Genomic DNA, 23,522 nt, shown 5'->3' with positions numbered 1-23,522 from the left:
GATTAAAAGAATAACATGACTATTTCCATTGAGGAAAAACTGCATTGAAAAAGTCAATATGCATTCATGATTTTTTTTAAAATAGCAAACCAACAATAGAAGAAAATGGGCTTAACTGAAGGTCATTTAATAAAAACTTTCCATAAACATCATACTTCATGACCAAAAAACTAGAAATATTCTCTTTAGGGTCACAATACACAGATGCCCACTAAAGCCCCTGCTTTTCAATAATGTACCAGAGCTCTCAGATAATGAAATCAGAAAAGAAAAATAAATAAGAATTATAAAAATTGTGAAGAAAGGATTTCATCAATATTCTTCTTTACTCTCATTGTGCAGCAACAAGCCTATTACCCTTCAAAAATAGAATAAATCATCTCTGCAACATCCAACCACCTTTTTTCCTTCTTTGTCAAGTGGAATGAATTGTGGCCAGTTAACTCTTTCCACCTTCAGTTCAATTAAACTTTACTTTTCCCCCTGGTATAACCATTTATTTTAGATATTAAGACCTCGAAACCATTAAAAATTAGTGTTCTGAAGACAGGGTGCAAAAAATGTATAAGTAGGGCATTAGGTATCTTTTTGTGAACCATCATTTATAGTCATTGATTCTCAGACCCATGCATTCTGGCTCAGAGAAAAACTGTACCGTGTATTTTTTGCTGGTTTCAAGCATACAATACATTATGCAAAACAACATCCTGACCTCTCAAGATATTGCATTCCCACCTAGCACCATAAGTTAGGCTTCAGTAGTAATTTCTAAGAACCTATAAGGCAGGTGGTAAGGAATAAACTGTAAACTATAAAATCAATTCCTTGGAGGCAATGCTGTGTGGGATACAATGACAGTAAATAAGAAGTCAGAAACTCCATGCAATCAGGGTGCTACCAAAATCATGGCAGAGAGAAATACAATCTATATCCTTTCTAGCTACCTGCTCTCCACCTACTCTACTCCAGTTTATGGTACTATTGCAGGAAGACCCTAAGTGGAGGGCTCTCGGGATTCCTACCTCCTGGTATTCATGCTGTTGTATAATCCTCTCCTCTTGAGTGTGGGCAGAGTCTGACGGTTCTAGCCAATAGATTATGGCAAAGGTAATGGAATGGCACTCCTGTGACTACATTACATTATATGGCAAAAGATGAGAGATATCATTTTCATGATTACAACATGTTATAAAAGTCTCTATCTTAACACACTGGAGCAATGGACTCTCCTTGCAGGTAGGACTGGCTACATAATTTGTTGGGCTCAGTGCAAAAGCAAAATGTGAGACCCCTTGTTTAAAAATTATTAAGGATTTCAAAACAGCTACAGAAGAGCATTAAACCAAGTGTGGGCTTTCTAAGCACAGGGCCTTATGTGACAGCATAGAACACATGTCCAAAAAAGCCAGTTTTGTTTGTGGATTTGATGAAGTAAGTGGCCATGTTCATGAAGACTACATGCCAAGGAAATGTGGATAGCCTCCAGACAATAGCCAGCAAAAAGCCAGGGCCTTCAGTCATACAGTCAACAACCTGAATAAGCTTAGAATTGGATTCTTCCCTAGTCAAGCCTCCAAATAAAAATGTAGTCTGGCCAACACCTTGATTGCAGCCTTGTGAGACCCTGAGTAAAGGACTCAGCTAAGCCATGTGTAAAATTATGACCTATGGAAACAGTGAAATAATAACTATGTTGTTATAAGCTGCTAATTTTGTGATAATTTTTATGTGGCAATAAAAAACTAATGGATTTATCACATAAAAGGTTGAGAATAAGTACTGCTGTTGGCAAGTTAGGCATTCAGCAATGGTAACGAAATCAGCCTTCAGAAGTAAACATTGATGTTGCTACGTCCATGCATAGCTTCTATTCCTGAAGGATTGGGTCCATTAGGAGAGGTCTATCCATGTATTTTTCTTCTCAAACCTCCTTGTCTCTAAGATTCCTATCTTCCTCCTTCCAGGTCCATTAGCCAATGATGTTGAATGAGTATAGATTCATTACCCAGGCCACACCTTCCATGAAGTTTGGAAATTTATCTGAAATACTCAACATTCCACCCATTAGGAGGAATTCCTTCTTATGGTCCTTTAGTATCAACTTTGAGTGGAGTTGTAAGGCAGTAGCAGTTTACTTCCACTTGGTGCCAGAAAATCATGTAGACTAATCTGTTAACCAGAGTCAAATATTTAGGTGTTAAGAAACTCCCCACAAGAACTTAAATGAGATTGAGGGGGAAATAACAGTGTGGCAGATAGCTGGCTCAGAATGTGAGTTATCCGCTTGTGCAACTTACTTGTGTCTTGGATATTCTCAGGCTTGGTTCCTTTTATATCACTTCCATTTGATGATAGAACACTACTGGACATGACCAACTGTTGGGTTACTTTGATTTGATAACATATGGTTTATAATGGGAAGCTCTGATCAAGTTGTCACTTTGTCTTATGATCAAGGATTTACTATTTACCTTTATGGTAATCATGCCAATTTGCCTCTATTGATTAAGTGCTTCTAATTAACTTCTGCCAACCTAGAATCTTTTCATCCTCACTGAAATGAAGGGAGTATATAAGATGCTGGCATTCTCCCGTCTAATGTATTTCTCAAGGATTTGGTAAAGAAATTGCCTTCTGGACCCACTTTAGGAATATAGTTAGGAGTGAGGAGAGTAAGATGCATATAACAAATTAATCCAACGTTTCTACCCCCCAAATCTTTAATTCTTTTTTCTTTTGTTCTTTATGGTATGTCAATTTATTTTAATATGAACTATTGTCTAGATTTAAGTCAACCAAAACAGAAAACAATTAAAACCACTCCCAGATGTTTAAGCTAGTGAATTAGAAATCAAATTTCTGAATAGGGTACCCTTATAGGTAAACTGTTAAATCTTAAATTATATTCTTCCTTTTTATTGGTCTAGCATGCTCAGATTCCATTATCATATGTACTGGTCAGATTTATTTTAGCTAATTTTCAATCTATGCCCTAAGTTAAAAATTTGAGAATGTCATTTCTTTTTTTTTAAACTCTTTAGCATATTTAGAAACAACACTCCCAGCCCACTCCTGGTGCTCATCTATAAAAGTCAGCATTTTTAGTTGGAAACTAAAAATAACCAAGTTCAACTGATTTAAGCAAAATAGGAAACTATTAAAAGGATTCGGGGTAGCTCATAGAATCATTAGGAAGCCTAGACAATTAGAGACAGGGCTTTGCACCAAAAACAATGCCAAAAATCACACCATACAACTGGTTTAATGAGAACCTCACTGTGATTTCACCAAACAACAGTTGTTGAAGTCTACACAGTAAACAGAGCTATCTTTGTATACTAAATGCCACCCAATAGCATGGTGCCACTACTGCTATAAAATTTAATCTTGTGCAATGACCTACACAGTGATCCAGAGTTCCTCTCACCTGATTCATTAACTCCCAATTCCAAGTACCCAGGCAAGATCATGTGTCCACACCCTAGGTGCAAGGGAAGCTGAGATAGCAAGTATTTGACATTTTCAGTGTTTATAGTGGAAAGTAGGCTCTGCCTCCCACCATATTAACAAAATAGGAAGTTCCCAAAGCATAGGAGGGCAAATTAATAAATGAGCAGCCCAAATGAGTACCAAATGTCAACTATGATTGAAATTACACATATTATATGTACTCTGTGATCCACAAATTCTGCCTCTAGTATTCCTAAAGAAATTCTCATGCACATACAAGACAGGAACAAGGATGTTTTCTGAAGCATTGTATGTAATAACAAAAATGTGTGTGAGGGGACACAAATGCCACTGGTAGAAGATTAGATAAATAGGTTGTGATATGTTAAAATGTTATGTCATTTTTTTAAAAATTCAGGTATTGAAAAACTACCGTGTCAGATACAATACTAAGCACTGTGGATGGAGACTGGGGTAGGATGGGGAGAGGTTTAAAAATATGAATTTCAAAAAGACTGCTTATGAGATGTTCCCAGTGGAGTGGAAGTATAGACACATCAGTATATCACTGGTACATATGTAATATATCAAAGGCTCAAATGGATCATGCTGTGATGATGCAGTTAGAAGAATCTGTCTACATTAGTAGGAGAGGTATCACAGAGGAAGAAGATACATATATAAGCTAGGCCTTAAAATATGTACAAGGGTATATGATGTAAAGGAGGAGAGTTCCATTCCAGGCAGTACAAATTTTACTTGTAAAGTCACTAAAGTTTGTTTTTCTGAAAAGTGCTTTTAAAGTATTTGGCATTGTTCAGGAGATCTAAATAGACATTTCTCCAAAGAAGATATACAGATGGCCAACAAGCACATGAAAAGATGCTAAATATTGCTAATTATTAGAGAAATGCAAATCAAAGCTACAATGAGGTATCACTACACACCAGTCAGAATGGCCATCATCAAAAAGTCTATTATTTAAATAAATGCTGGAGAGGGTGTGGAGAAAAGAGAACCCTCTTACACTGTTGGTAGGAATGTAAATTGGTATGAGCCATTATGGAAAACAGTATGGAGCTTCCTTTAAAAACTAAAAATAGAGTTAACATATGATCTAACAATCCCACTCCTAGGCATGTATCCAGACAAAACTCAATCCGAAAAGATACATGCACCCCAATGTTCATAGTAGCATTATTTACAGTAGCCAAGACATGGTAGCAACCTAAATGTCCATCAACAGATGAATGGATAAAGGTGATGTGGTATTTATATATATATAATGGAATATTACTCACCCATAAAAAAAGAATGAAATAATGCCATTTACAGCAACATGGATGGACCTAGAGATAATCATACTAAGTGAAGTAAGTCAGACAAAGAGAAATATCATATGATATCACTTATATGTGGAATCTAAAAAAATGATACAAATGAACTTATTTACAAAATAGGAACAGACTCACAGACATAGAAAGCAATCTTCTGGTTACCAAAGGGGAAGGGGGTGTATACCTTAGGAGTATGGGATTAGCAGATACAAACTACTATATATAAAATAAGTGGACAACAAGGTCCTACTGTCAAGCACAGGAAACTATATTCAATATCTTGTAATAAACTATAAGGGAAGGGATCTGAAAAAGAATATATATATATAACCCCTCCCAGCTACTCACCAGCTTCACCCAGCTACTCTCCCACCTTGCCCAGCTACTCACCTACATCATCAAGCAGCTACTCACCAGCTTCCCCAAGCTACTCACCCACCAGCCCTAACTATTCTCCAACCAGTCCTAATTACACCCAGATGTCACCCAGCTATAGCCCAACATCCCCCAGCTACTCACCTACTAGTCCCAACTACAAACTGAGGAGACCCAACTACAGCCCAACCGCTCCAAGCTACTCTCCGACTTCACCCAGCTTCTCCCCGACCTCGCCAAGCTACTCCCCTTTGAGCCCACGATACACACTACAGTCTCCCATCTATACCCCAAGCTCGCCCAGCTACAGCCCCAGCCCTCGCAGCTACAGCCCGACCTCTGGCAAAGTACACCCCAACCAGTCCTTCCTACAGCCACAGCTCACCGGAGTACACCCCGACCTCTCCCAAGTACTCGCCTACAAGCCCGAAATATTCGTCCACCTCCCCCAAGTACTCTCCTACCAGTCCCACCTACTCGCCCACCACCCCAAAATACTCACCAACATCTCCTACTTACCAGCCTCTCCGGTCTATACCCCAACCTCCCCCAAGTATTCGCCCACCTACTCACCCACCTCCCCCAAGTACTCACCCACCAGCCCCACCTACTCTCCTGCTTCCCCCAAAGGCTCAACCTACTCGCCCACCTCCCCTAGCTACTCTCCCACCAGCCCTCCTATAGCCTCACCAGCCCAGCCATCAGCCCAGATGACAGTGATGAGGAGAACTGAGGGTGAGCAGGGGGCAGTGGCACCTGGTAAGGCAAAGGGTGGCTTCAGGACGCTCTGCATTCCTCTCCTTCCCCACGGGGTGCAGGCCCCAGTCCGGCTCCTTTGTACATAGCTCCTTGTGACAGAGTTTCCTGTTGAAGTTCTGGTCCCATTTCTGCCAGGACTTTTGTCTTGTTCTCCACTTGTCCTGTCTCAGAACCCAGTCACCTGCTGTGGTGTTCTCCTTCCTGCCCCACCTACATCAGACCTGTCCCCAAATCCAGGATCCTTCTTGCATGTGGCTTGATTTGGGGTAAAGGGTATTTTAACTTCTTAGGGGTAGTTCCTACTCTGGGTTGTTACATCTGATCCTCCTGAAGAGCAAAGCGAAAGCTGCTTTTTTTATTATTTTATTTTTTGAAGTTTAAGTAAAGTTTACTAATTTTGACCAAAAAAAATCCACACAAACACTACACGAAACACTCCAATTTTTGTCCACTTAAATCTCTGCCATTGTTATATTACACCATTGAAAATGTTTCCTACAAGTAAAGCAATTATAATTTGGCCAATCAAAGATAAATAATTCATTCATAGAAAACCAATCAATAATAAAATTGATGCCAAAAAATTAAACAACCTATAAAAAAAAGGATAAATTCCTAGAAATACACAGTGTACCAAAACTGAGACATGAAGAAATGGAAAATCTGAACAGACCAATTACTAGTAAGGAAATTGAATCAGTAATCAAAAGCCTCCCAACAAAGAAAAGTCCAGGACAAAATGGCTTCACTGGTGAATTCTACCAAACATTTAAAGGAGAACTAATAGACTTCCCTGGTGGCACAGTGGTTAAGAATCTGCCTGCCAATGCAGGGGACATGGGTTCGATCCCTGGTCTGGGAAGATCCCACATGCTGCGGAGCAACTAATCCTGTGCGCCACAACTACTGAGCCTGTGCTCTAGAGCCTGTGAGCCACAGCTACTGAAGCCTGCACACCTAGAGCCTGAGCTCTGCAACAAGAGAAGCCACCGCAATGAGAAGCCCACGCACCACAACAAAGAGTAGCCCCCACTCGCTGAAATTAGAGAAAGCCCGCGCGCAGCAACGAAGACCCAATGCAGCAGAAAATTAATAAATAAATTTATTTTTTAAAAAAGAAGAACTAATACCAATTCTTCTCAAGCTCTTTCAAAAAATAGAAAGTGAGGGGACACTTCCAAACTCATTTTACAAGGTCAGAATCACCCTGATATCAAAACCAGACAAGGATATTACAAGAAAAGAAAATTGACCAATATCCCTGATGAATATAGATGCAAAAATCCTCAACAAAATATTAGCAAATTGAATTCAATAGAACAGTTAAAGGATCATACACCATGATCAAATGGCATTTTTTCCTGGGATTCAAGGATGGTTCAACATACACAAATCAATCAGTGTAATACATCACATTAATATAATGAAGAATGAAAATCATAATGATCATCTCAATAGATGCTGAAAAAGTATTTGACAAAATTCAACATCCATTTATGATAAAAACTCTCAACAAAGTAGGTATAGAGGGAATGTACCCCAAAATAATAAAGGCCGTATATGACAAACCACAGTTAACATCATATTCAACAGTGAAAAGCTGAAAGCTTCTCCTCTAAGATCAGGAAAAAGACAAGGATTCTCACTGTCACTACTCTTATTCAACATAGTACTGGGAGTCCTAGCCATAGCAGTTAGGCACAAAAAAGAAATAAAAGGGAACCAGGGAAAAAATAAAATTGTCTCTATTTGCAAATGACATGATAGTATATATAGAAAAGAATATATATATATATATATATATATATATATATATATATATATATATATATAAAGAACAAAGCTGGAGACATCACGCATCCTGCTTTCAAACTATATTACAAAACTAGAGTAATCCAAACAGTATGGTATTGGCATAAAAACAGACATATGGATCAGTGGAACAGAATAGAGAGCCCAGAAATAAACCCATACATATATGGTCATTTAATTTATGACAAAGAGAGCCAAGAATATACAAGGGGGAAAGGATAATCTCATCAATAAATGTTGGGAAAACTGGACAGACTAATGCAAAAAAATAAAATAAAATAACCTATATTTCTATCTTACACCATTCACAAAAATTAACTCACAATGAATTAAAGATTTGAATTTGAAACCTGAAACCATAAAATTCCTAGACAAAAACATAGGGGGTAATTTCCTTGACACTGGTCTTGGTAATAATTTTTTAGATTTGACATCAAAAGGAAAGACAATGATAGCAAAAATAAACAAGTGGGACACATCAAACTAAAAAACTTCTGCACAGCAAACGAAAACATCAACAATATAAAAAGACAACCTATGGAATGGGAGAAAATATTTGCAAATCATACATCTGATAAAGCGTTAATGTCCAAAATATATATAAAGTCATACAACTTAATAGCTTAAAACCAAACAATCCAATTTAAAAACAAGCAGAGGAACTGAGTAGGCATTTTTCCAAAGAAGACATACAAATGGCCAACAGGTACATGAAAAGGTGCTCAACATCACTAATTATCATAAAAGTACAAATCAAAGCCACAATGAAATACCACCTCACACCTGTTAGAATGGTTATCATCAAATAAATCAAGAGATGGACAGTATTGGTGATGATATGGAGAAAAGAGAACACTTGTACACTGTTTGTGGGAATGTAAATTGGTGCAGCCACTATGGAAAACAGTAGAGAAGCTCCTTAAAAGATGAAAAATAGAACTACCATATGATCCAACAATCCCACTTTTGGGTGTATATAGAAAAGAAATGAAAACAGAATATTGCAGTGATGCCTGCACTTCCATGTTCATTGCAGCATTACTCGCAATAGCCAAAATATGGAAACAACCTAAGTGTCCATCAATGAATAAACGGATAAAGAAGATGTAATATATATAGAATATATGCATTGTTTATATATATATATGTGTGTATATATATATATATATCACACAATGGAATATTATGTAACCATGAGGAAGGAAATCCCTCCACTTGTGATAACATAGATAGAACTTAAAGGCCTTGTGCTAAGTGAAATAAGCTAGACAAAGACAGACAAATAACTGCATAGCATCACTCATGTGGATCATGTGGAATCTTTTTTTAAAAAAAGTCAAATTCATAGAAACCTAAAGTAGAAAAGTAGTTGCCAGGAGCTGGGGGGTGGGGCAAATGAGGAGAGGTTGGTAAAAAGGTACAGAATTTCAGCTATAAGATGAGTAAAGCCTGAGGATCTAATATAAAACATGGTGACTATATAGTTGATAACACTGGATTGTATAACTGAAATTTGCTAAGGGAGTAGAACTGAAATATTCTAAAAAAAAATTAAAAATAAATCTGGGTGGTGAGGGCTAGGTTAATTAACTAAAAGGGGGGAATCCTTTCACAATGTATATGTATATCAATTCATCACAATATACAATTTAGATATTTTACAATTTTATTTGTCAATTATACTTCAATAAAGCTGAATTTTTTAAATGATAATAAAGTTGATTTACTTTTCCACCTTAAGCAGTAAAAACTTTTGAAAATGTTGCCATCTAGTGGTGTCAAACAAAAAAAATAATTAATAACTAGTAAATCGTTCAACCACGTTTCCTAGGAAAACTTTCCTTAGCAGTTTTCAAATAAGCAAATGCTACTCTTGTGCCTCTGCTTTAAGAAGTACTCTGGACTTAGGCTATTGGACTTTAAAATTTGGCTTCATCATTTACCAGCTGAATGGTAAATGCCACAGGCAAGATGCTTAATTTCTCTGTAAAATGCACATAATGGTAGTACCTACCTCCCAGAATTAAGAAAAATTAATAAGAAAATCCATATAAACTTGTTTAGTACTGTGTTTAGCTCATAGTATGCACCCAGTAAGTAGTCATTACTATATTACTTGATGGGGAAAGAGTCGCAAACTATTTGGGTTGTCAGTGGGAATGAAGTTTGAGTGATACAGCACTTAAAACTATGGCACTTTATATTGTCAAATCTGGTTAGAGTATTATACTTCTTTCTTGAAGCAGTAGAAACATTGGTATATGGTTGCTATCTAGATGGCAGGTGTTAATGACTGGTATTCTCTAATTTTAAAAGGTCCCTGGGGCTTCCCTGGTGGCTCAGTGGTTAAGAATCCGCCTACCAATGCAGGGGACACGGGTTCGAGCCCTGGTCCGGAAAGATCCCACATGCCACGGAGCAGCTAAGCTTGTGAACCACAACTACTGAGCCCACGTGCCACAACTACTGAAGCCCGCGCGCATAGAGCCCATGCTCCACAACAGGAGAAGCCACCGCAATGAGAAGCCCGTGCACCGCAATGAACAGTAGCCCCTGCTCACCACAGCTAGAGAAAGCCCGCACAGCAACGAAGACCCAACGCAGCCAAAGATAAATAAATAAAATAAGTAAAATTAAAAAAAAAAAAAATGGTCCCTGAATCTGACCATAATTGTGATTTACTGTCAAAATATTTATAAAGTATAATTTATCCCTGATTTGGTCTGTTGGCTATTTTTTTTAAAACTGTAAATCTTTCTAGGAGAGCACAAATGGAAGTGGAAGAAAGGCAGCTTCACTAGTTGGTTAAAAAAATCGAGGCTCATATAAGATGCAATCATCTCTAAAACTGCCTGTCATGAAGGTAAGGCTGATGGAACTGGTCCTCTCTTTATTATATCCTTTGAGCTGTAGTATTGCAATGACTTATTTTATTCTTCAAGACAGTCCTTACAGTTTATTTTAACTTGATTTCACCTATCCAGTGATAGGTTCATAAATAGTGTGATTTTTAAAATATATTTGACTATAATGTCCCCTGAGATCTCCAAGGATATTATGATGACAAAATAGTTAGATCACACCACAATTGAGAATTTACAGGTATGCAACCAACAATATTCATAGTATTAGTTAGTGGACTGGAGTCAATCTGAGAGGTAAAAATCATGCCACAAGACTCTGTCATGAACACTTCTTTCTCAATATTTTTATCAAAAACCTGATGAATAAAGCATGTTTTGTTTAAGTTGCAGAAAATTCTGGGTGGATAGATGTGGCAGGCAGCCTCTAAGATGACCCCAATGATTCCTGCCTCCTGGTAGTCACACCTTTGTGGGATCCCCTCCCCTTGTGTGCAAACTGGTCCTAATAACTCACTTCTAATGAATATAATACAGCAAAAGTAATGGGAGTTGCTTCTGAAATTAGGTTACGAAGAGATTATGGCCTCCATTTTGCATGCTTTTTTCTTGCTCTCTCTTGCTAACTCGCTGTGATAGAATCCAGCTGCCCTATGGAGAGGCCTCCCTGACAAGGAACTGAGAGAGACCTCTGGCCAACAGCCCTGGAGGAACTGAATTCTGCCAAAAACCACACGAGTGAGCTCAAAAACAGATCTTCTCTTAGTTGAGTTTTCACATGTGACTGCACCCCAGACACCTTCATTACAGCCTGTTAAGGGACTTCCAGGCAGAGGTAACCAGATAAGCCATGCCCCGGATTCTTGACCCACAGAAACTCTGAGATAATATTGTTTTGCATTTTAAGCCATTAAATTGTGGAAATAATTTGTTATACAGCAATAGATAACCAATTCAGTTGATCAGGGGTCAGCAAACTACAGCAGGCCAAATCTGGTCTGACGCCTGCCATTGTATGGTCCTTGGGCTAAGAATGGTCTTTACATTTAGAAGAGTTTGGTTTTTTGTTTGTTTGTTAATGAAAGAAAAAGAATGATATGTAACAAAGACCCATGACCCACAAAGCCTAAAATATTCACTAGGTTTTCCAGAAAAAGCTTGTCAACAGTAAATAATATGATCCATAGCAGAATCAAGATTCAAAATGATTACCTTAACTCACTAAAATAAAGAAGTGAAGGTAATGACATAAAATTTAGCAGTCATTAATAAAAAGTTCTGCACTTAAATTAAAAAACTCAATCTCAGAAATATGGGATAGTGATCATGTGAATAGAGTTAGAATATTTTAGTGGATCCCGGTCTCACAAAAAGCTAAAATATGGTGTGGATACTTTAAGTTAATATAATCCAAGATTGCATTAACATAAATATAAATCTAGTTCACAGAGAAATATAACCTCAAGACTACTCAACTCAACACATGTGGTGTATTTTAACATAGATCATTTTTAAATTGATTAGAGACAGTGGAGAAGGCATTTTTATTTATTTTGGTGGAAAAGCCTTTTAAATTTACTTTCTTAAATAATTGCAAGATTTTTTTTTAATCAACATGATACGTGGAACTACTAGCATCCAAATTTACGTATTTTATCTGTATTAATCTCTCTTCATATTTTTTTTTTACTTGAATCTTCCTTTGATGCCTATTTGTAGTTTACGTTGAATAACATGTTTATAATTTTCATGGGTGTCTTTCCCCTCCTCTTACATAGCTGTGTTTGACTATGGAGGTGGGAGATGTTTGGTGTATTTAAGAGTATTATGTCCTATATATCTTTTATAACCTCTTAAAATTGGTCTATCACTGTCTATCTATGTTTTCATATCCTGTATACATCTGTGCCCACAAATGTATCCCAGAGCTTTCAGGTAAGAGTCACTGCAGAATAAAACGCATCTAGAAACAAACAAAAAGCAGATCATTCATTTAAAACTAACTCTAAATTCACATTTATACTCGTCATGAATGAGAAACGTAGAGACTAACCAAATATGTTTCAACTTACTTGAATTCAGTTTTGAAGACTGGAGATATGACGTACCCAGAGACACAGTTAGCTCCACTCATTCCTTTTTTACAGTAAAATCTACTCTCTCCTGGCTTTTCTACTGGTGTAGTTTATTTTAACATCATAGTCCACGATTCCTTGTTTCCTGTTATTCCTGAAAAATTGCTCTGAACTGATAAGGAGTCACTGACTCAGATCCAATGGCTCCTTCAGCTTCCACACCAGCCAGTGGTAGGACAATCAAGGAGGACTGGGGATAAGAAGAGCCTTTGATGCTGAACCCTGGAAAGCAGAATGTGGAGGCACTAAGAGAGTTCCTCCTTATTTTTTTATTTTATTTTATTTTTGGCTGCTTTGGGTCTTTGTTGCTGCAAGCCGGCTTTCTCTAGTTGGCGGCGAGTGGGGGCTACTCTTCGTTGCGGTGCACGGGCTTCTCATTGCGGTGGCTTCTCTTGTTGTGGAGCAGGGCTCTAGGCGCGTGGGCTTCAGTAGTTGTGGCTCGTGGGCTCTAGAGCGCAGGCTCAGTAGTTGTGGTGCACGGGCTTAGTTGCTCCGCGGCATGTGGGAACTTCCCAGATCAGGGCTGGAACCAGTGTCCCTTGCATTGGCAGGCGGATTCGTAACCACTGAGCCACCAGGGAAGCCTGAGGGTTCCTCTTGAGAAGAGTATTTCTCCCTCAGAATGAGTGAAAAGTGACTGCCATTTTCATATTCTAGAGGGAGGTGCAGACTTTCACTAAGCTGACTCAATGATGAAAAGACAGAGATTAAAAGAAAGAAAACACAGAAGAGAGAATTGGAGTGATAACACTTCTGCTTATACTGAATCACTATTTGAATAAAATTTTACTTAAATACTTAAGGTTAAAATTTAAATCTCAAACATATATTTGGGTAATGCTCACATTTGACTCTATTTTGTTCTACAAGTCCATTACTGGTAGCCTTCACAATAAACTTCACTTAATATTTAAGTCATAAATCACGATATTCTATAAAAACCTTTAACTGCTAAGGAGGTAGATGGAAATCATTATGTTAAGCCTCTTAATAATGAGTGTCTCCGTAAAAAATTTATTTCTTATAAATTTTAACTTGACTATGAGAAACTAGGAGATGCAAAAAAATTTATTTTAAGTCGTTTCAATAACTTGGGAAAAAGAAAGGGAAAATCAAGAATGAAGTAAACCAGCAAAATGACTTGCTTGTTAAAAAGGAAATTACAAGCATATATAACCAGACTTTCTATTTGTATATTAGTTACCAAGTAATTTACCAGAGATTATTCAAAGTCTTTAGTATGGTTTAGAAGGTGACTTTTAATGCACAATATGCTTTCACTTGTCTGAGAATTGGAAAGTCACACGTCTAGAAAATACTCTTTTTGGTATGCGATATATAGTTATGTGGCTATTGCACCTTTATTTTGTTTTTTGTTTCTTTTAATATTTATTTATTTATTTATTTATTTAGCTGCTCCAGCTCTTAGTTGCAGCACGTGAGATCTTCATGGCCCCATGTGGGATCTTTAGTTGCGGCATATGAGCTCTTAGTTGCGGCATGTGGGATCTAGTGGGAGTGTGGAGTCTTAACCCCTGGACCACCAGGGAAGTCCCTGCACCTTTATTTTGAATTACAATTTTCTCTGTTACCATGTATTGGCCTTAACAGATTCATGGGTCAATTAGAAATGAAAATGACTCTAAAATTAGTATTGCTTAATATACATTTTATCATTTAATTATTATTAAATATGCTATTATTTGTATTACTAATATTGTTATTATTATAACACTTTATATTTATGTAATGCAGAACTTTTTCTCCTGATTTTTATTAAGTAAACAAACAAAATGGCAGTAGAAAAAAATGTGTATTATTGGCATGTCCCTCTAACACAGTCACTGTTTCTTTTCCCTTGTTCCCTTATTATTGTGCCCATATTCATCTATATTTTAAATTGTTGCTTTTGTGATAGACAAAATGTTACGCTTTAACTTTTTATTTAAAATTATAGCAAAACAGTTTTTCTCCCTGCTGCATGGATTCATAATTATCTTCTTAATGTGGTGATGCTCAAAGACTTCGTAAAATGAAATAGGGTGTCACCTGTGGAACTCCAGGTGATTAGTCATGTCCACAAGGTGCCACTTACCTTGGTAAATTCTTCACTATCCCCTCATTTTACAGACTGGGACACCCAATTTTTTCCCTGTTCCAGAATTGATTGAGTATGGGGCCTCATTCATTCCAACAAACCTTAAAGAGACTGACATATGATGAAACTAGAATAGCCATTTATTAATTTACAATGAGAAGTAAAGAAGTAAAGATGCAAGCCTACCGTCCTGTGTTTGCTTTGACCTGCCTATCACATTCTATCCGTCTAGGCAAACTCCATGAGATGTCTAATGATAGGGGGTAGCCTGATTAGAATGGACTACAGACAAAAAAAGAATCCCTGAGTAATTTGAATGTCTGTCCCCATAACTGCTTTAAGTACTTCTAAGCAAGATAATAATGTCCTAATCAGTGCTGAATGGGCACACACCTGTTTTGTCTTCAAGACCTCTCCTTTTTTGTTGTTGTTTCCATTGCTGAACAACCCTATCCTCAGTTGGCACATTCTTTCATTAAACGTGCCAGTAAGTTCATTCAGGTTACAATTATGTACTTTGGACTTGAAAGCCATTCTCCTTCTTTGCCCTGATCTATTATGCTTTGATTTTACTGCCTACCTCTTGCAAACAAATTATTTTTCTTAAATATTAGTTGAGAAACACCTATGGTTCCCATATACCCCAAATATCCCTTATAAATGGCAACATAGTATTCCATTGAGTTCCTGCACCATAATTTATTTAAGCAATTCCCTATCAATGGCCATTTTGTATTTTTCCCTTCCCCACCCTATGAAATCATAATGCACATCCTTTTTTCTTCTTTGGCATTTTTCACAAGAATAAGTTCCTATGAGAATTAGAGAATCAAAGGGAGAATACATTGCATACCTTTTTACATTTATTGCCTAATAACTTCACAAAATGGTTTGAGCAATTTATACTGATACCAGCAACATATAACAATTTCAAAATAATCTCACCATTTTTATTTCTCTGAAATTAAACATAGGAATAAAATTATAATATGTTGCTATTTCAAATCACATTTTAATTACTACTGAAACTGGTCATTTTTCATGTCTCATTATTAATCTTTTCTTGTTAACTGAGTCAAATTATACTTTCTGTTCTTTTTTTGAGAATTTGGTATTTAGCTTATCACTTTGTATAAACAGTTTATGACAGTTTATGACATAGATAACAGTTTATGACATAGATATTGTTTCTGTCAATATACAGCCTAATATTTTCCCAATTATTATTTTAATTTAAGATGTCCAGATATGCTCTTCTGTGTTTTATAAATCTCTTCAAATTGTGTTCAGCCCATTTAATGTATTTTGATATTTACTTTTTTGATAAAATCTTCCTCATTCACTTCCCTATTGTTTCAAAATACCTCATTTGTCATAGGTTAGAATAAATGATTACATATAGCTAGTTTTGCTTTTCAACATTGCTTACAAGATTTATCAACCATCCTTAATAATGAATAAATCCCAGGAGCCACACATTTCACCCTGCACTACATAGAGTTGCCCATGAAAGAAACAGCTCAATCGCAAATCAATGCCAAAAATCAAAACTTCTTCCTTTGTGAATTTTGATTGAGGTTCATATTAAAAACTCCTGTCTGTTTTCTTTATTCATTATGTTTTAATATTTATGACTTGTCTCTCACAATTGAAGTAGCATGGGCCTCAATTTCAGTTGTTCCAAAGAATTACTGCCTATCTTTTCGAAGTGCTCTCCACAAGACCTCCAAAGTGATTTACTTGGATTGGGTCTTTCTGGGCTTCTTTTTCTGAGTACATATCATATCATAATATATTATTATATCACGTTATAGTATATATTACATTACTTTTCCAGTCGCTTAAATTCTTTTGCATTTTGATTTGCAACTCAGTAGTCTAAGTGTGTCCTAAAACTAATAGTTACACATATTGAAATACGTTAAAGATAATATTCTTCAAAGTATGGTAAATTTTCTCTGTTACTTACATCAGCTATCAAACTCTACAGATAGAAAAATGAAGGGAAGGAGGGAAGAAGAGAGGGAGCAAGAGAGAATGAGAATAGAATTTACAGTTATAGTCATATAACTTTTTACAGCATATAAATGGAAACATTCCTTTGTTATTTGTAAATGACTGCAGTTTTCACTTCCAAGATGCAAAGCTCTCTACCATTCTTGATAATAAATACTATGCTAGGTTCTGATCACACTTAGACATTCTGTGATGTAAGGTATGACTATATATCTTCCAACCTTTGTATTCCCAAATTCTAAAAACAGGAATGTACAGATTTAGATATATACTGCCAAAGGCAACAAAGAGAGCCTTTCAACTATGCAAAGACAAGTCCTCTCCTGTTAGTCTAGTCATGTCTGTTTCACTAAAACTCTAATGTGTATCCCTAGATTGTCACAATGTACATCAGTAACATAGTACATGTATGGGGAAACAAAATGAAAAAATAAAAATTTAGAACAGAAGACCCTGGATTAACAGCTTTGAAATAATCAAGGCATTTTGGAGTGAGAACAACTAGAATTATAAGAGGGAAATATTGTTACAATTTCTCACTCTGTAATATGAGTAAAAGTGAGGGGTGGGGTAATGGGGATGGGGTGGAGAAAAAAGTGGAATGTTATGATACTTACACTATTCCTGGGTAAGCCCCATGACTATTCATCCAATGTACTCAGATCACTTTGGAGGACAATGTAATAAGTCTTTACCACTCTCAACAAACATACTTGAGGGTGGAATTTCGCACTTAGAGATTAACAGCAAAGTTTTCTAGTTAAGACACTTGGTCCAATAGATGGCTTTGTTTGCAACAAAAAGTATTATTTACCTTGTGAACATGGAATGAACAGAAAGTATTAAAAGTTATAGATTGTCACAGTTGATTTTAATATTTTGGGTTTAACATGAACCCTAAAATCCTAACTGGAAAAAAGTTTTTTTAAGAAAAGGAATCTGTCAAAAAATATACATATATAGGTATATAATACAAGCTTTGGTAAAGACATATAACTTAATTCTCAAAAAAATATGGTTTTCCCCTAAACATCCTATAGAAAGTAACTGATTTTTCAAAAATCTATTCATGTTTTTAAAATATAAAATCCTAATAGTCATGCCATAAAATTATCTGAAAAAGATACTTTCTGCTTCTTTAAATATATATGACCTTCGGTTAAAGAAAACAGAAAATTCAGCCTTTAGATCTTATGCAGTATTGAATTTTTCCATTAATGCTTCATCATACCCCTTTCTACTTGTTCTAATTTCAAGTTGAAGGTTGAGGTAGAAGGCAGGGAGTAGAAGTTGCATAAACTGTTGCCAACTGAATCTCCTTTTTAAAGTGATTTCAACATAAGTCCTTATCCCCAACCACCTAAGATCTAAACTATATCTCAGGGTCCTAGAGCTTCCATAATCTGGACCTAACTTTCCTGCTTTATTCCCAATAATCCTGAGTATTCTTCTTCTCTTCTGGTTGGGGCTATTAAACTCATTCATTCAATAAATATTTGTTTAGTGTTTACCATGTAGTAGACACCAAACCACAATGTAGTGGTGGCACAGGCTCCAGAACCAGACAGATCAAGTTAAAACACAGGTTAAAATACCACTTACTGTGAGGTTTCTTACTGTGTGAGGTTCCTTAACTTCCATTTGCCTCTATTTCCTTATCTGTCAAAAAGGGATAATATAGTATCATAATTTTATTGTAAAGATTAAAGGAAATAATACATATCAAGTGCATAGAACAGTTCCTGACACATAGCAAGCCCTCAACAAACATTATGTGTTATTAGGTAGTGTATAGTGTTTAAGGAAAACAAAAATTAAAACAAAATTTTCTAAGTGTTATTCCTGGGGAAGTACAGGGTGTTATGGGGAGGGGGGGGCAAAAAAGGCAACTGCATTGACAGGAAAGGTTTCCCAGGGAAGTGACATTGAAGCTGAGTCCTGAAATATAAGTTGGAGTCAGCTTGGTAATAGAAGAAAGTAGTAGTCTAAGCAAGCAGAACTATATGTGAAAAGGCCCAGGAATGCATTAGCATGGTACTTTGGTGAAACTAAATGAAATTCAGTAGAGCTGAGGAATGAGAGATGAGGTCAGAGAAGTGAGGGAGGATCCAGGTCACAGATTCTTTGAGTTTCAACTCCATACCAAGAGTAACAAAAGGAATTTGGGGATTTTAAGAAGAAAGGCAATCTGACCCTATTTGGGCATCAAAATAGGTAGTAGCAGAGTGGAGAATAAATTGGAGAGGAAAAGGAGAACAGGATAGTCTCTTGTGTCTTACTGTCATGACATGCTCTATCATCTTTCATAGACCATATAAACACCATAGTCTTTGGAAAGCCTTTCTTCACTTCTTGAACTCTCACTGATCATTTTCTTCCTTCTAAACTCCAGTAGCACTTTTTTTACTGTGACAATGCACCTTTAATCCATAACCTCACTACAAGGCTATTATCTGAGGGGAGGAAGGCAGAGGGGAGGATTAGTCATCTGTCTTTTCAAGCACAGCTCCAAGAAAGACTCACAAGCTCTTCAGGTCTTGCAGCTTGGATTCCTAGAAAGCAGATTCTGAGATTGAGTTTAGTGTACAGTGAGTACTCTTGGGACTAAGGAGTACCCATGGGATTGACACCTGTGGAAGGGAGAAGAGGAAGCAGGAGAGGGGAGAGGGAGAAGCGAGTAAAGCTCCACCCAACCCCGTTGGAAGCTTTGGAGCTAGAATGGTCTTTCAGATGGCAAGGCCTTTATACTCAATCCACTATTGGATATAGACCTTCCCATGTGGGTCTCTGGAACTGAGGCAATCTCTGAAGGTGCTGAAACCTGATGGCTATCTGTAGATAGCTCCTTCAGCAGCTGAGGCATCAGGCCTTCATTGAAGGGATCCAGGTGGTGTATCACAATGTCACCACACTGGGATAAGATAGTCTGGACTGCTTATCCAAGAAACTTGACCAAAAATCTTCATCAGACTTCCATACATAGTTGCCTAATTATACCTCCTTGTAGCTATGACCTCCTTCCCAGAAGAAGGATGAGTTTTCAGTGTAGACAGACAAGTGGAGAGGAAGACTATGGAAGAGAAGAATAAGACAAAGAAGAAGCTAGAACATTAGGGGGAACATGTCCGGGCATATATATTAGCTAGGTATATGCTGTTAGAGGGCTATTATCGTCAACTAACTAGAGACACACAATGCTGTGAACTCCTGGAGCACTTAGACACTGAACTTCACTTGAGTGTAGCATTCCCACAGGCCATTGAACAGTTTTACCTGATGCTCTCATTCTTGAGGATATATATAAATATAAAATATTTGGCCTATTAAATGGTGTGTTTAAAACAGGGAGCAGATAATAACTGTAAATTTACAGTTGAATGCATGATCTATTTTGCATCTGTGGCTCAAATCCAAAAGAGTAAAGGGAATGTACTTCACTCTTAGAAGATTTCTGCCCTTTAGAATTCCATAGATGAAATCTCTGTGGCAATCTCTCAACCCTCTTTATTCCTTTGCTGGGGTCCTGGTACTCTTTAAAGAGAAGAATGAGAAACCCCAATTCTTCCAGGATCTATTGCAACTCCAAAGCTGCGCCGGTATGAGGCTGTCCACCCCCAAGGCTTTAGACCAACTCAGAAGGAGTATGAAATCTAATCCACATTCAAGGGAACATTATTAGGGAAATGGTCTTTTGTATAACTTGGAGGAATTTAAGTATTTGGTGATACTCTTTAGCCATTAGAATACTCTGGTGTTTTATTTTGATTTGATTCTCCATGATCTAGATATGTCAAAAAATATGGCCTTATATGATTGCCTGGGTTTTGTGGCCCTAGGACCACTATACCATCTTCACCTCTGAGGAAACTCCAGTAAATGTATCTCTGAGACCTTTGGGTTTGAATGTCTATGCTAGATTGTGTGATTTAGCTAATGCTGAAAACTACATTACTCAAAATTCTTTTCTCTCTGTGTTACTAGGTTAGAGTTGACCAAAAGAGGAACTGCATGAGATTTAAAAGGCAAAAGTGAAGCAGAGGCCATCGCTGTCGGAAAGTCATTGTTGTCAGACATGGTGACGACAGACACAGGATATTAGCAAGTCCCACCTTATCCTCCCCTGCATTTGGCTCATCCTCACAGCTGCTGGCCCTGCTGGCCAACAGTGACCCCAGGCTCTCCACCAGGTATTTGACTGTGGACCCACAGAGGCAGTAGCTACATGAAGGCAATAACTTCCCAGAGGCAGCAATTTCCATAGATCCCACCTCAAGTTTCCCCTTCACTGCTGCACTTTGGCAGCCTGAAGTACTTGGCTTCTTGCTTTTCCCTGCAAACTTCAACTTGTCTACCAGGCAGATATTTAGAAGGTTCTGATTGGTGATGATTTCTCTGGGTCTCTGACTCCACTCTTGCAAAGTTTCATTTCCACAGCTCCTTTCACTTTTAATAAATCCCTTATTCCCCAAAATTTTATAGCGATTCTATTATCCTGAAAGAACCCCGAATGATACCCTTTCCAGCCATGTAAGTTAGAGGAAAGAGAGAAGATGTCAGTGATGTACAAATGGTAATTACCTTTCAAGAGTGGAAGATCCTCTTCACCTCAGTCTCAATCACACCCTACCATCCGTCTCCTCCTCTCATCATAAAGAGAGGCCTCCATCATCTCCATGGAGGAATCCCTGCCATAAGGGTACCTCAGGCTGATATGAACTCTGCCTGTTCTTAACTTTCTAGAGAAAGTTATCTGTGACAATAATTAATTACGCAATATATGAAACTGATTCGCTCACTGTAAACACTGTCTTTAAGGTGTGAATACACTTATTGAGAGAGCATAAAATTGCTCCATAACCTGATGTTCTTAACAAAGAACAGCACAAATGAAAAGAGAGCTAAGCATATGTCAGGTGCTGTGTTTCATATTCTTCTGGGAAGTCAAACTTTATATCATGTATATATCAGGCACATATAAGGCAAAAGAAATTTATGACTTTATTGATGGACAAGGTTAATCATGTCTGAGACTCTTTGCTCGAAGGTTGACATGGCCCTAGAACCACAGCTAGAAGAGAAAGACTTTATCAGAGGGCAGCAAGAGGCAGACATTTGGGCCAAACAGCATCCGAGGGATCTCCAGAATGACTGGAAGCAGCCTTGAAGAATCAAGGAGTTGTTTTTACAAAAGTGAATCAAAGACAAATGTTGACCTGGCTAGATGCTGGGGTCCATTCAAGACCCCAAACATGACCCATAAGTATATATGGTAATCCTCTTTTCTGACAAAATGTTCTGATGCGTACCACTGCTTATAAGATTTGCATCTAGAATCAAAGCAGGCTCAAAATACCCTAGGAAAAATTACACCTGATCCTCAGAGCTCATTAAAAAACTGTTACCATGGTTCATCATAACCCTTCCCCTTCATATAGATTTAGTATAATTCTTAGTGCTTCCACCAAGATGGGGCACAAAGTATCCTTTACATTAATCACATTCTGCTTCAGAGCCTGTGGCCTTGCTAATTAAGGAGGTGTTCCAAATCCATAAACTACCTGACAATTTAGAGTGATACCATGTATTGCAATTATTGTGTTTCTAGAGTGCAATGTCTTAATTCATCCCTCTCCTACTCATTATCCACAGATGAAGATGAAAAAGAATGATCCACCAGATACAGAAAGAAAGAAAAGTCCATGGCTACATATCAAATAAGCAATATGACTAGGTCACTCATCTCATAACAGAGAAGTTGGCCTTTAACAGTTTTTATATCCCTTCTTCAACAAATATGGGTTTCATGCCCACTGCTTTCCTTTAGGCCTAGCATCACCATAACCTTTGCCACAAGTCAATTCCTGGAAGAAATCCAAAATACCCCAAATGAGTTATGGACATCTCCTGACACAAGAGAGATGGTTTTAATATCCACCATTACCCAGTCACTACAGCACGTGAATCTTCAGTTTCTACAGTCAGCATTGTCCAGACCTAACATGTGGGTTGGCAATTGCTATGTTTATGACAACCCTGGTCAAATCCTCTGGTCCACTTCCCACTGTCCATCTGCCTCAAAGAAATTCACCATGCCTTGCATTATAAGACAAATTGTACGGTCATCCATCCTCTATTTCACCATCATAACCATAACACTTTTCACCTCCTTTCTTCAGATCAGTCCTCACCTTTTACTCCAATTCCAAACTTTAGTAAAGAGCCCAATACAATAACCAGGACTTATCCAGAAAACTCCTCTGTATCCTTAGAAGCTTCTCTTGAGCTCTCACTTTATTCCCTTTCTTTAATTGAAATTTGTCCCCTGAAGATATCCCTTCCTCTAAGACCCTCTCTAGTACACGTTTGTTGGCAGGTATAAGAGAGAGTTCTTGTCTAATGGCTTCTATTTTCTTCGTAAAATAGGAGATGAGATCATCAAAAAGATGATCTTCTAAAAGATCAAGGAACAATTGGAGGGGTCAGAGATTGGACCAATTCATCAGCAAGTCCTATTGGCTCTGACTTCAAAATCTGTCTTAAATCCAACTCCTTCCAGTTACCTCCACCACTAACATGGCAGTCTAAGCCAGCATTGTATCTTGCTGAACCTACCAAATCAGCATTCTGACAGGTCTCCCTATATCTTTTTGGTCTCCTCCACATAAGCAAGTAGGATGAT

The 23,522-nt window shown here is 37.4% G+C and overlaps 1 protein-coding gene across 5 annotated transcripts in view; it reads right to left on the bottom strand.

The window, feature by feature from the left end:
- The window catches only part of ALB (albumin), a 136,170-nt gene that overhangs the window by 76,591 nt on the left and 36,057 nt on the right, over nucleotides 1–23,522 (bottom strand). The window contains exon 3 of one of the 5 annotated variants that reach the window (XM_061192372.1): nucleotides 18,446–18,502. The exons of the other annotated variants lie outside the window; for them this stretch is intronic. The gene's annotated coding sequence lies outside the window, so the exon portion shown is untranslated. The remainder of the gene's footprint in view (nucleotides 1–18,445; nucleotides 18,503–23,522) is intronic. 5 annotated transcript variants of the gene reach the window in all.

The sequence above is a fragment of the Eubalaena glacialis genome, chromosome 5 (genome assembly GCF_028564815.1).
Source record: "Eubalaena glacialis isolate mEubGla1 chromosome 5, mEubGla1.1.hap2.+ XY, whole genome shotgun sequence".
NCBI classification, from domain to species: Eukaryota; Metazoa; Chordata; class Mammalia; order Artiodactyla; family Balaenidae; genus Eubalaena; species Eubalaena glacialis.
The sequence above is the reverse complement of the archived record's forward strand: the minus strand, read 5'-3'. Positions and strand labels throughout refer to the sequence as shown.